Consider the following 13,546-nt stretch of genomic DNA (forward strand, 5'->3'; position numbering starts at 1 on the left):
AAGAAATGGGCAGTTTATACTTACCTAAAGAACTTGTAATTTGTACTCACGTAATCTCTTCAAGTAGCATAATGATAAATATAAATGTACTATTTTCTAATCTGCCTTTCTTGATACTCTAAACAGCCTTGTATCCTAACAGTGGAAACAGCAGGTACCTTATTTAATGCAGCACCACTAAAGTCTATTTTTTAAAATGTGCCTTTATAAATACTGTTAAATCAATTTAGTCTACTGAATGAAAGTATATATTTCAAGAGTCTAGAGGTTACAGGAAGGTGTAGTTCTTGATTATTTTGTAATGATCCTCTACTAGAATTTCAGTTTCTTAGAGAAATAAGCATGTTTTCAATTAATATTATCTACCCTAAAGACAGCGGCTAGCATTTTGCTAACTGAATCACTAAGTGCATGATGACTATAAGGAAATCTGTTTAAGCATGTATACTTCTCAACAGATTTTCAGAATTCAGCAGTGATTTATCCACTCATCATTCCTTTCAAACCCTGCAAGCCTCAGTCTTAGTTCCTCACACCTCTGCACACTCTTTTGGAACATATTCCATTCCCAAGCTGGAGTCATGTTCCAAATAAAACATCACAACCTACAGTCAAAGGATACAAAATCAATTGATGAGCCATATTGTGAATGAATTTGGCAAATATCTCCCTGAAGGACAGATGGGATTTCACAGAGAAGGTACAGATGGGCCCAGAAGGGAAAGTGTTTATTCATTTGGAAAAGCAATTGTTTCATTTAAATACAATTTTTTGTTATTGTTATAGATGACATTTTTAAGCCACAAACACATCTTTAGAGATGAGGCTTGATATAAATGCTTCCTTATCTAACATCATTTGTCTTTGTCAGTCTTCCAGAACAGAGGTCTATATTTTAAACAAAATAATGCCCTATAAAGTTATCTGCATCCCATCAGTCTTGCTACATTTTCATCTAGAGTTAAAACAAAGTTTTCTAGCATAATAATCATTAAATAGTTTTTGTTATATCAGAAGAGATTTAATCTGAATAGGTTTCTAGATTTTAAAATAGTACAAATATTTATGTTCAAGTGAAAGATTGGGCATCATATCTGGCATTAAAAACCACAACATTTGACTATTAGAGTATTTGAAGAAAAATGCAATGTTTAATCAGGGTACTGGTTGTATAGAGAATATATTCATTATAAGAATATAAACCCCTAGAGAGACTAAGCCAAGTGCTTAAGAAGGCTCTGGTCCAAATGGATGCATTTTATTTTAAAGTTGTGCTTCTTGTGAGCTAGAGGTACGTGTGCTATCACAGGTGTTATGGCTTTACATTGTCTGTTTAGTACTGTTTTGGGAAACAGTAAAATCTAATTCTACATTTTGTAGGTTTCATACTTTTTATTGCTCAATAAATATTTAATAGCATGGTGTGCTATACATACTAATTAGTTGAATATTTTAATTTTTGAATTCCTGTGTGATTTAATATTGCTTAATATAAAACATTTTAGAGTTTAAACTTAGACTATAGAAGAGTTTAAAAATTAAATTGAGATGCTGTCAAACAAATTGCACTGTCTCCATTAGATCAGATAAATTATTTGAATTAACTGATCTACCCCAGTGATATATTTACCTCTGTTTACAATTAACCTTTCCAGTTTTAAAGAAGGGTTGAAATGCTGCAGTAAGTTTTCAAAAAAGGAAATTCAAGTAACAGTATAAGTAACCCATCCAGATCAGAAAATCTCTTCCTCTGAAAAAATGCTTCACAATATAGAACTATGTGCTGACTTTTTTAAAAATTGTAACAATCAGTTTACATTTCTAGTGACAGCTGTGGATCCTTCAAACCTTCGAGTTGATGGTAGGAATTTATTCTTCATGTAAACTAGGTAATATTAAACTATTTAAAAAATATTGGATGAATTGTTACCAAGAGACTATCATCAATTCAACTATGCAAATGTTTACTTTCCTTAAAATAATATGACTTCTCTGTAATTTTAAAACAACAAAAACACCAGATACTAATTTATAGTATATCTCTTTTCCCTTTCTTAAAACTTTTATTTCTTAACTTCTAGCAAAAAATGAGCTACTTAAAATGGAAAACATGTTGTTATTTTCCTATCTTTTGCTTTCTTTTATTTGTTTGGAGTATATAATGAATACATTGATTGTCAATAGTTGGTATATGAATGCAATACATTTTAATTCTTGTTTTGTCTCTTTATCTTCATCTTTTAGTTCCCTTTCCTTTGGCCAACAACATGGGTCTCCTTGTTTCCCACTGTCTTTTATTTTGATCTTTAACGTATTTCTACACTGGCCACATCTTTTAAGAAAAATCAAGATAATTATAAACGTGTGCTTGATATTTTTTCTCAACATGGTGGATTCAATAAATATCTATTTTTCCAGACAAATTTAGCCTTTATTGTAACAGATTTTTACTGTTTCGTCTAAATGCTACATTTTCTTTATCCATTCATCTGTCATTGGACCTACATACTATTTGCAAGATAGTCATTATGAATTGTGTTGCTATAATCCAGAAAACATATATATATCATACTTCATTAATACCATACTTCATTAATATATATATATATATATATATCAGTGACATCATACTTCATTGATACATATATCTATATATAGAGATATATATCATACATATTGATATCATACTTCATTGATATATATATATATATATAGCACAGACATCAAACTTCATATATATATATATATATATATATATATATATATATCAATGAACTCTTCAGGAAATATCTAATAGGGGAATAAAGAAGTTTAATGATAATGAAAACAAAGTTTTGATAAGGTCGGACACTCACTCATGATAAGAACCTTACAGAAAATTGGAATAGATGGTCTTTACTTCAATACGATAAAGGCCATCTATGGCAAACCAACATCCAGCATCATATTAAATGGCCAAAAACTGAATGCCTTTACCTTAAAGTCAGGCACAAGACAAGGCTATCCCTTATCACTGTTCCTATTCAACATAGTACTGGAAAAACTAGCCAGAGCAATTAGACAAGAAAGAGCAATAAAAGGGGTAAGAGAGGAAACAAAGAAGTTAAATTATCATTATTTGCAGATGACATGGCACTCTACATAGAGACCTCCAAAATTCCATTGAAAGAATATTAGGTATAATAAATAAATTCAGCAATTTAGCTGGATAAAAAAATCAATACTCAAAAATTAATAGCATTTCTATACACTAACAACAAAATCACAGAGAGTGAAATAATAGAAGCTACATCCTTCACACTAGCATGCAAAAAAATGAAATACTTAGGAATTAATCACATAAAAGAAGTAGAAGATCTACACAGGGAAAATTACCCTGAAAAAGAAATGAAAGAGGATCTCAGAAAATGGAAAGACATCCCTTGTTCATGGATAGGAGGAATAAATATTGTGAAAGTGGCCATTCTCCCAAAACTGTTATACAGATTTAATGCAATCCCAATGAAAATACCATCAATATACCTCACAGATCTAGAGAAGTCACTGCTAAAATTCATCTGGAACTAGAAGACACCTAGAATAGCAAAGGTAATTCTAAGCAGCAAAGGCAGGCATCACAGTCCTTGACTTTAAGTTATACTACAAAGCAACTATAATAAAATCAACATGGTACTGGAATAAAAACAAATCTGAACATCAATGGAATAGATTAGAAGATACAACCACAACTACCAACACACTCAAACACATTATCTTTGATAAAGAAGCCAAACATGTTCACTGGAAGAAAGACAATCTGTTCAATAAATGGTGCTGGAAAAACTGGCTCTCCATATGCCAAAAATTAAAACTAGACCCAGGCCTATCACTATGTACTAAACTAAAATCTAAATGGATCAAAGATCTAAATATTAGAACAGAAGCAATAAATCTGTTGGAAGACAAATTAGGTAAAACTTTTGAAGACATAGGGGTAGGTAGAGAATTAATGAACGGGAATCAAACTGACAGGAAATACTTCCCAGAGTCATTAACTGGGATCACATCTTATTAAAAAGTTTCTGCACATCAAAAGAAATTTCCAACATAATGAAAACAAATTCCACAGGGAAAAAATCCTTGTGAACTGTCCCTCAGACAAAGGACTTCTGTCTAAAACATATAAAGAATTAAAAAAAATCATACCCCCGAAATTCAAAGACATGATGCAAAAATGGGCATTTGAGATGAATACACAGTTCTCAGAAGAAGAAATACAAATGGCAAATAAATACATGAAAAAATGTTCATCATCATTGGTCATTAGAGAAATGCAAATGAAAACAACACTGAGATTCCATCTCACTCCAGAAAGAATAGCCAGGATCAAGAAAACTACCAACAACAAATGTTGGAGAGGCTGTGGGGGAAAAGGATCTCTCTTGCACTGTTGGTGAGAATGTAGACTAATGCAACCACTGGGGAGATCAATCTGGAGATTCCTCAAAAAGCAGGAATCGGAAGTCCCATTTGACCCAGCTATTCTACTTCTAGGCATATTCCCAGAAGAAATGAAAACATACAACAGTGATATATTTGCACCCATTTTTATAGCAGCACAATTTGTAATAACCAGATCTTGGAAAGAACCTAAGTTGTCCATCAACTGAAGAATGGCTGAGAAAGTTGTGGTATTTTTGTGCAGTGGAATACTACTCAGCCATAAAGAATGATCACATTGAAATATTTATAAATAAATGGATGCAACTTGAGACCATAGTCACAAGCAAAATAAATCAAGCTCACAAGTATAAATACCATATAATCTCCCTAGTGTAAGAAATGGTAAGTGTACATACGTGTTTAGGTAATCATGATTCCCCATTAAATTGTCTTAAAGCCTTATAATGTTTGCATTCATTAGTTGGAATTGTTTTATCCTGGTTTGTTTGATTTTTTTTATCTGTGATAGTATGAACAGCTATTTTGAAAAATACAAGACATGATAATAGCCAGTGCTGATTAAATATCATCTTACTCTGAAGTCCTACCATGCTTTTGTTATTCTGTTTCCATTGGTTCTATCATATTGTATCGTATTGGATTTTATTATGTGTGATTGTATAAACACATTTTCTATGGAAAATGATATAGTAGCTGTTGTTCATTCTCTGTTATTTGGTTCTATATGCCCTGTAATACTTTCATTCTCTTGAATGGTTTTATGCTACTTTGTTACATTTAATACTATTGTATATGAAGTTATACTCAACTATTTCAAAGAAAGATTCATTATGGTAGTTACTGTTAATTACCGGTTGTCTTGTGAAATACTATGTTGCTTACATTGTTCTGATCTGATCTGCTCTGTCATGTCCTCTTTTGTCCTCTTCATCTTAATCTCTTTAAAATAAAAAAAGAGGCTAATGAAACAATTTTGAGCAATATAGTGTACTTCTAATTCTCCAAATACTGCTGTGCACATATTTGGTGTTTAGTAAATGCTAGATGAATTACAGAATATTCTCTAGGAACTGTACCATTTATCTATTTCCATATAACCAATTGTCCCCAAAATTAATTATTAAGAGCAGTATTGATCAATTTATTGACCGAATGGTTCTTCTACTGGTCTCACCTGGTAGATGGGTAGAGTCTGAACTCAACTGAGATGAATCTTTCATCCTCAGAGGGACTAAATCCTGGTTCTTACATAGCACCTGGGATCCAGGAGACTACAAATTCTTATCAATGTAATTCTTGTTTATGGTTGCTGAGATCCCAAGGGTTGGAACTATACAAAGCTATGAATATTGTGGACATAATTCACTGGAGGCCATGTATGTAACAGTCTATCATGGGGTATGTTTGTGTCAAAGCATGCAGTCGATGGGTAGTTACATTGCTACTTAGGGCAAAGACTTGTGGTTGTCCCCCAGTAGTTCTCCCTTATGTTTACATTAATGGAATCTTGACCTTTATAAAAGTTTTTCTCTGCATCCCATAGGAAGATGTAGCCTTGTATGCAAATTTTGATCAAGAGATATAAGTGAACAATGATATTTGTTTTTTAAAAAAATCAACTATCAGGAATCAGTTTCAAAAATTATTCTACAAAGTTATAGTTATGTTTAGATTATTTTCAAGGAGAAAAAGAACAACCATTGAATCAGCATTTACTCTCTTGACCTTTGTTTGCCTGCTACATTTAACTTGTGTCCAACTTCAGCTGATAGTTTTTCATGAACACTCAACTCTGAAATCTAGAAAAATGGGACTGGTCCTGAGGCAACAGGAGGGCTCAAATGCGTATAGCATATAAAGGTATTTAGCACATATATATGCAATATATAATTATATGTAATATAACATATAGCACATATATATGTGTATATATATACTGTATATACACATAATAAATATATATTATATGTAGGGAGCAACACGACAGCCCCATTGCTGCCTCCCTGCCTCTCCCTCCTATGGGCACATAATGTGTCTGCCTACATTAACCATAATCCTCTCCTCCTTACATCACATACCCAGAGGTGACAATGCCACATCAGAAACCACCCCGTAGCCTCTTCCTGTCCCACCAGCTTGCCCTTGGCCCATAAAGGATGCGACCACTTCCTGAATAAACGATACTTGATTAGACTCCTCAACTTGTCTCCATCTCTCTATGTCTCCTGCCCTGTTTTATTCATCCTCATTCCCCCTCCAGGTATATACCCCATGGGCCGGATCAATTATATACACATAATCATATTTTAATTTTTAGGTTTTTGAACAATTCTCATACTGACTTTTAGAGTGTTTATGCTTTTTGCATTCCACCAACAACACAGAAGGGTTTCATTTTCCCAAAGTCTCTAGAAACTATTATTTGATGTCTTGATGGTAACCAATATCCAGGGGTAAGATGGAGTCACTATTGTTTTAATTAGCATTTCTCTAATTGTCAATTAATTGTCAATTATTGAACATTTTTATTGGGGGGGCATTTATCCCCCAATAAAGTGTCCATTTATTTTAGTCACTTATTTTTTGATTGGGTAATTTGGTTATAGGAGGTCTAGTTTTTTTGAGTTGTATATTAATCCTTTGTCTGAAGTAATGTTGGCAAACGTTTTATCCCCATTTTGTAGGTTTTTCTCTTCACTTTGTTGGTTGTTTCCTTTTTGGTGCAGATGCTTTAATTTGATGTAATCTCATTCATTACTTTTGATGTTATTTGTTTTGCAATTGGCATTCTTTTCAGAAAGTCCTCACCCATATGCATGACTTCAATAGATTTTCCTATTTCATCTACCAGCAGGATTACCATTTGTACTTTAATATGGAGCTCTTCGAGTCATCTTGATTTGAGTTTAGTATATGGTAAAAGAGAAGAGTCTATCTTCAGTCTTCTGCATGTGGACAGCCCATTTTCTCAGCACCATTTGCTAAAAAGGCTCTTTCCTCCATTGTGTGGTTGTGGCCCCTTTGTCCAAGACCTGGAAGTTCAGAGATTCTGGGATTCTTTCTGCCTCTCCTAAAGTATTTCATTGATTCACATGTCTGCACTTGATTTTTTATTTGTAACACTGTAGTTTTGCAGTATAACTTAAAATTCAGGGTTGTGCTGCTTCTTATTTTGCTTTTTTGCTCAGGATTTCCTTCACTATTGTGGGTGTATTCTGTTTCCATATAAATTTTAGGATTGTTTTCTCTGGTTTTCTGAGGAATGTTGTTAGTATTTTGATTGAGATAGCAGTGTGTGTGTGTGTGTGTGTGTGTGTGTGTGTGTGTGGGCGTATAGGTAAAAATGGAGAATTCTAATTGGAGTTTGTTTTCAGTTGTATGCTGGGTCGTATTACTATAGGGTGGTAATAAGACAATTCTGTTCTTTTTATTATGCAAAATTTGACTTCCAGTTAGCTAAATGACCAGTTGTCTTTTCTTAGGTTTAGTCATATCTCTGCTAAATCCAAAAGTATTTGAATTACAAAAAATTTCTTTTGACTTTAAATATTTTATTCTGATTTATTTCTACCTTGGTACCACATTGTCATGATCATTGGTAATGTAACCAAAGAGGATCTATTTGTATTTTGAGCCAACAAATGCTTTGGAAATAATACATAAATATTTTACAAGAAAAATTTTTATAGCATGGCAAGATTTTTTCAGTGAATTAAACATTCACTCTACCATTTTAAAAAAAAGGATTTTTTAGCTTCAAAATGCTTACCAGATCATTTCAACATTAGTGTAATCTCAGTGCAATACTGGTATGTGTTATTCTTTTTGCTTACTCAAATTCAGATATTTTCATTCTTCATAATATGAGTAAGTTTTAAAAATCCTGGACTTTTGGTTTTATGTTATGAGGCTGAATATGCTACACAAAATTTTCTACCTTAGCAAATTTACTTGGACACTAAGATGTTCTATTATTTAGTTTAGTTTTGCTTTTTCATGAATGAATGGTATGTACCTTTGAGTGTGTGTGGGGGTTGTGATTTACCTTTGAAATGTACTTAAAGGTTTGAATTAGGAGTACTTTTTACTCTGCAAAGTTATGATATATTAAGTGCTCCACACATACTTTGTATCAGTGTGTGTTGTCGATGGACTGGGTTTTGAGATGAAAGCCATCCGTAAAACCTCAGCATCTCCACGTTTTGTTTCACCATGTTATATCCTGTAAGTCTTTTTACTTTTTCAAGGCTTATCTTTCATGTAGTTTGAGGCGAGCTCCTACCTCACCACACAGAGGAGCACTGACTTTGAATATCTTAGTTTTGCATTTATACTGCAGTCATTGCCACCACTCCTGCAGAGTCTCCTTCTTCCACCTCATATTAGATTATTTATTTTTATTTTATGGTGTTAAAAAATTCTATTTAGCATTCAAGACACAAACAGTTTCTCTGCTTTAGTGATTCATCACTCTTGATACTTGAGATTTATGTTTTTAAGTCAATGATTTTCTGATTGTGAATTAGCCAGTTTCTCATTCTAATTAACTCTTGTACTCTGACAGCTTTGATTTGGCATTGGAAAGTCATGAGAAACCAATTCGTAAGACAGCAATCTATGGGGAACATGTGTGTCAGGTTATTATTTTAATTAGTTCTCATGAGTTGAGCTTTCTGAATAGCATATTACCAATACATTTTTCCTCTTCCCAGCAGTTATTGAAACAGGTGGATGACTGCCAGATCAGACATTATGAACAGAAACAAGCTTTCAAACGAATTGTTAAATTGGTGCCTGCCAAAACTTTGGACAAAGGCTAACGTGATCTCCAGTACAGTGTTTGAAATGAGTAGAAAACAAATATGAACATGTACAGAAAATATGAGCTTATAAAGTTTTTAAATATATAGTTATCAAATTGAGAAAAACTGTAGCAAAATGCAATTATGGAATATGTAGGCTAAAAGGAATATAATATTATACCTTAGAACAGATCTGAATTCTTCTGGGTTATTTCAATATTTCACACTAAAGAAAGAAAGGAAAAGTAGAATTTAAATATATTAGAAAATGAAAAATATTATGGAAATTGGAGGAAGTGAATTTATACACATTATCATAGAATATTTTAGAATAAGTAGAAAGATAAATGAAAAATGTGTTAATTTTTTAATATGAATATTAAACTTATGTCAAAGTACAGCTGATATTGCAACACTATCTTCACCTACAGGTTCAGATTCACCATTGTGGAAAATTTTTTTCTAATTAGTTTTTATACTTGTGACTAAAACGTATTTTCTTCAGTGAACTCAGGAGCTACAGAGAGTAGGCAAATTTATGACTTTTTTGTTCACATGTTACAGATTTTTCCAAAATTTAGACTTGAATTTTCTCATTGCTATCTTTCATCTCTTTCTATATTATCATTCAACTTTTTTACAAGCTCGTTGGGGCCTAGAAATCAGCAGTTTGTGGTGAAATTTTTGAGAGTCATCTTCTTTACATGTTTATAGTTGATTCATTTATAACTAAAATGCAAGAAAAACTCATTTATTTTAGCCCTACAGCCTGGGAAAGGAATAGCAAGATTGCTTTGTGACATTCCTAAGGATAAACATTTCCAAAAAGCAGCAGGTGTGTTTCTTGCCTTCCCTGATGCTATCTGTTTCTTATTCTGATAGAACAGGAGTTGCTGATGGGGCTGGTCAATGGGAGAGGATTCTTGTACACATGCTGCACAATGAGGTGATATTAATCTATGTTTTGTATCTACTGCACATTAAAGATTCAATTTATGGCGGTAAGAAAGAGTATTTCTATACAATAACCTAATCTAGCCAAGCTTTACTCTAGTGCTTTCTGTTTAGCCAAGTTTATGTTATTCTATTGATGAGTGTCACACTGCTGATTGCATCATGAGAAAATTTGTCATCATTTACAATTCTGAAATCTTCATAATTTCTGACTTATTTAGTGACTGTAAGGAAACCACAGTTACTGATATGGAAAAAAGTCAATAGCAATCAGGTAAGAGGGAGATAATCTTTGTATTCATTGGTTTTCTGAAAGAATAAATATTAAGGTATGCTTTATTCAAAATCATTTAAAAATACCTAGATTTCACAGAAATGTCCAAGATCTAGGAATTACAAAGCTATCTATTTTAACCTTAATTAGATCACAGTGGAAAAATATAAGGAGATAATCTGAGTAATGTAAATGTTGGGAGAGGAAAGAAGGGAAGGAGAAGGGAGGCAAGGGGAGAGGAGAGGACGTAAGAGAGTAGAAAGGATAATTTTTAGAGTAATTCATTCTTGAATTTTAAAGAATGAGTGGGTGTTAGCTAGGAGAAGAGACGAGAATACAGCAGCAGCCCATCAGAAGGTACAGGATGCAACTGTTGACATCCAGAAACGAGGGTTTGCATCCTATGCAACTGAATCAGTGTTTCCGGTACATTATGACATGATGTAGTGGGAGATTAATCTAAAGTGTGCTTTTCAGATGTCAGTGTGTATTCAGATCACTGTGGTGCTTGTTAAAATGCAGACAGAGATTCCTTAATTTTGATTTATGTTTTATTTGATTTACAGATCATTTTTTGTGGATGTATCTAACAAATGCTGAGACCAAAAGTGGACCAGGCATTCATGCTAGCTTATTTCTCAATGAACATCCTTAAGTATTGTTTGTTTGTTTGTTTGTTTTTGCTTGGTTGATGCACATTGCTCATGAGAATTGGGTTTATATAAATCCATCTCTCTGACATGTCCAGGATTACATAAAGAAAGTGAATCACTGATCTATGTCACAAAATTCAAGAAAGTACCAAAATGTCAACATTTAAAAATCTGGAGTTTCATTTTACCTAAGGGTCTAAGGTCTCTGCTGAGCCATACTATTCATCCTGTATTTACTTGCACTCAGCCTGTTTTGTTCATCATAAGTTTCTGCATTAGTATTTTAAAATACTGTATGAATATGCTACTTACTTTGCTTACTGAACTTCTAGTACTTCCTTAAATTTTATTCTAGAGAAATGTTGTGAATTCTAATCCAGTCTTGCTTTAAAATGTGCAGACAGTGACTGCACATTTGTGGGATACAATGTCTTCAAGAAGACAAATCTGTACATTGGCCAGGTGGGCTGGCAATCTTGAGAATTTTTTCTTCTTTTGCCACTTTCCTTAATTTGTCAGACTTTCTTTCCAAATAGTGTAAATCCTGTCTATATTAAAAGAGAGCAAAAAATTTGTCATCTCATTTCAACCTTTAGACACTGCATTATACTAGCATTTTCAGATGGTAATACGTGATTTATGAAGTGGACACAAAACCTGATTAGAATATACTCATAGATGAAACACACATAAGCAGGATTTACAAGTCAGTTTAGGTGAATGACAAAAGAAAATTAATTTTAGTGGTGATATAAAAAACCTTGAGCAGGCTATCTGTAGTGATATGTTTGTAATCCCAGTGCTTGGAAGACTGACCTAGGAGACTGCTTTGAGTTAAGGCAGCATGGGCTACACAAGGAGTTCAAGGGCAGCCTGAACTGCAAAGCAAAATCCTATCTCAAAAAATAAAAATAAAAAACTGTGACGAGTAACAAAGAATACAATTAAAATGTCAACCACTTTTTAATCTAACAAAATAAAAAGAACAAACTAAACCTGTACATACCTTTATGTATATAGATATAGCTTTCTATGTGCATCATACTCATGACAGTAACTACTTAGACCGTTTCTTCCTATGTAGCTTCAACACAAAGTAGGAGAGTGAGAGGCTCTTTGAAATTTTAAACACCTCCCTGCACCCAGGGACTGGGACTCTGTGCTGCAGCAGCATCTTCCTGTCCACATCCTGCCTTTACTGCTGAATTGCACATTCCTGCCTGACATCAACCTTCAGTTCTTAGAAGTCAATTCTTAAAATATGAATGCAATTAATTTTAGGAAGAAGTTAAATAACAATTCAGAGACAAAGGGAAATGAAAAATGGGTCTTTATACTTAAAGAGAAATCAAAAAATTAGATTGTGAATACAAGGAAACTAAAATCAGATGTTAGGCCAAATAAAACATTAAGGGTTGAGAACCAGAACTCTGGAGATCCGGCCATGGTGGGACTCAGGCAGCTTATTCACCTGCCCTCTCGGTAAGCTCCTGAGGCCAGGGCCTGAAGGAGAACCATTACCTGTGAGCCAACTGCCACGCAGGCTGAAAATCAAGCACCCTCCCCCCATAGCTCATGAGGATAGATGTCTCAGCATCTCTTGGGAGGATAACCATATGCAGTATAGCAAATATGGGGGATTTTCTTTTATCTTCTGTTTGAAGGCAAAGGTTGTTTTCACTGTTTTGTTATGTTTCTTTTGCTCTATTCAGTATTCTCAATTGGTTTTATAATGTTCTATTTTTGGTTTGATTTTGCTATACCTAATTGACTGGAAAACTATTGTGAAGTTAAAGAGATATACCATAGTACCTATTAGTACTATCCCAGTATCTTACTGTGAAATCCTGTACCAATTTCACTGCATTGTCTCAATTGGCTTTGTTCTGTCTTATGCTGTCGCATTTTTACTACTTTCAAAATAAAATTTAAAAAAAAAGAACATTAAGGGTTTAGTTTGGTCTTCTGTAAATTAACTTTATTTCTTGTGAGCTTCAGCTGGAGAATAATTAATTCAGATTACTTTTGTGAGAATATACTTTGGAGGTGTCTGTAAAGTTCTAAATAAGATGTCTGACTCAGAGCTAGAGCTCTTGCCTTGCACACACAAGGCTCCAGATTCAATCCCCAGTACTACTCATGCACAAAAATCTGGCAAATGCAAGTGCTCAAAAACTGTTATTACTAATAATGCAAAAAGGTTTATAACTTTAATATACAAAAATAAATATAATATGCCACAGTTCATATATTCATGTAAAAATATGCTTGGTGTATGTACTTGCACATATTTTTTTAAATTCGTTCACATATACACACATGCACACAAAATACATAATGCTCCTATAAGTAAAAATATGTATTTGTTTGTATAACTCTCCTACAAAGAAGAATTAAATTATTAATATGATAGCAATGCA

This window comes from Cavia porcellus, unplaced genomic scaffold (genome assembly GCF_034190915.1).
Source record: "Cavia porcellus strain 051 isolate PalLab524CR breed Dunkin Hartley unplaced genomic scaffold, mCavPor4.1 scaffold_12, whole genome shotgun sequence".
Classification (NCBI taxonomy): domain Eukaryota; kingdom Metazoa; phylum Chordata; class Mammalia; order Rodentia; family Caviidae; genus Cavia; species Cavia porcellus.